At 46.9% G+C, this 1,722-nt stretch overlaps 1 long non-coding RNA gene across 1 annotated transcript; it reads right to left on the bottom strand.

Annotated features, from left to right (window-relative positions):
* LOC128731470 (uncharacterized) lies at positions 1-1,722 on the bottom strand. Its single transcript, XR_008411686.1, has 2 exons — positions 1,585-1,722; positions 1-217 (listed from the first exon to the last, which is right to left on the bottom strand). It is a non-coding gene; the product is annotated as an uncharacterized LOC128731470 (long non-coding RNA).

Here is a 1,722-nt window from a genome sequence, read left to right on the forward strand (position 1 = left end):
TTTTCGCGGGGAGAAGAAGGAGCTTTTAATTGTCACCTTTTTTTTTCTGCGCTTTTTTTTTCTGTTTCGTTTTTGTTCTGTTTTCTATTGGCTCTACTATGCAGCTGGTTAGTAGTCGGTTAGTAGCAGTACTGATGGTGATGATGGTGGTGGTAGTAGTAGTAGTGATGATGATGGTTGGCCGAAACGTACTTTTTTTTTAAACTATTGCATCGCACTGGTTAATAAATGGGAATGATCGGTATGAGAGAGAGAGAGAGAGAGAGAGAGAGAACAGATTAGTAGCTGACTAAATCCAGTTAGTAGGGGGTGGAAAAGCTTGCAGAGGGCTTGCCAATGCTTGGGTGGAGTGTGCAGTGCAGGGGATGAAAGGAAAGCGCAAAAGGAAAAAAAAGGACACCGAAAAGCTTTAAGGACTGGCCGACCGTCACAACACAACGCATGATTCGCTCAGTTCGCCTTGCAGTTTGTCCACACGGTGGCGTATTGTTTCAGATTTTATTTTTTTCTTTGCCACTCGGTTCGTGATTGTGCAACGTTGCACTCGCTGCAGCGATCGATTGCAATATGCACTAAAACACCCACACACGCACACACGCACACACGTACACAAGAGCGGCGCAATCACGTATTTAAATAAGCACACGTTGGGGCCTGTGGGTAAGTGCACACCACGCGGGCAACGATGTCCCACTTGCAAAAAGGCCGTCGGTAGCGCTGCTGTTCTGTCATTTGGGGGGGAGTTTTTTTTGTTTCCTCCCCCCGAATGCACTTTGACCGCACGTGCAGTTTGAAGTTTCGAAATTAAACGGACACTAGAATGGGCATGTGCATGTCTGTGTGAATGTGTTTTTTTTTCTTAAATTAAATCTCCCACCCAAAATCCACGCACATTTGTCACTAATTTGCAACTCAATGCGACACCGACTGCAGAACCGACCAGAACTGACCCTTCCTTTTTCACAACAGCACAAGTATCCTTCCGGGTGCGAGATAAAAAAAAAAGTGTAACTCTACAATCCCAACCGAGCACCCCTTTCCGGAAAAGGGACACCACCGGCCGGGAAAGCACTAGCTTTTCGGGCAAGAGTCGTTTGCATAAGGTCGTCTCACACACGGTCACGTAATTTGTTCGAAGCGTTCCTTACGCTGGGGTTATATATTTTTTTTCCTTCCTTCCGTTTGTTCACCTCTCTAACGTAGCGTACGTATCACTGCCACGTTCACGTAACCTGCACACGGGAATGCTTTTTTTGCTTGCTACGGGCCCTTGGAAGAACTTTAAATTGCGGAACCGTCCCTACATTGCCCGCTACGCTGACCGGTTTCTTTGGCTACACAACGACCGTGAGGGCATTTTTTTTCTCCGCTTCCACAGATGGGCATAACTTTTCTCTTAAACAGTACGCTATTTTTTTTGTCGGTCGTTCGCACCGAGAGGGACGACCGGACTTAGTCCTGCCCGTGGCAGAAGGGATCACTCCGTTCGAGGGGGGGTTAGTTTTTAGGGCGAGAGTTAACACAAGTTATAGAACATAAAAACGTGCATCAAAATAAAAATGAAAAAAAAAATATGATATTCACTCCACTGCGGTTTGTTCTGCGCGCGCTGAAAAAGGACCAAACAGCCGATTTTTGGCAATGTGCCACTGGTGGCGGATAAGTATGCAACGCGACGGCGGCGACGACGACGACCAACGACTCGATTCCTCGACGTTCTTG

This window comes from Anopheles nili, chromosome 2 (assembly GCF_943737925.1).
Source record: "Anopheles nili chromosome 2, idAnoNiliSN_F5_01, whole genome shotgun sequence".
Classification (NCBI taxonomy): Eukaryota; Metazoa; Arthropoda; class Insecta; order Diptera; family Culicidae; genus Anopheles; species Anopheles nili.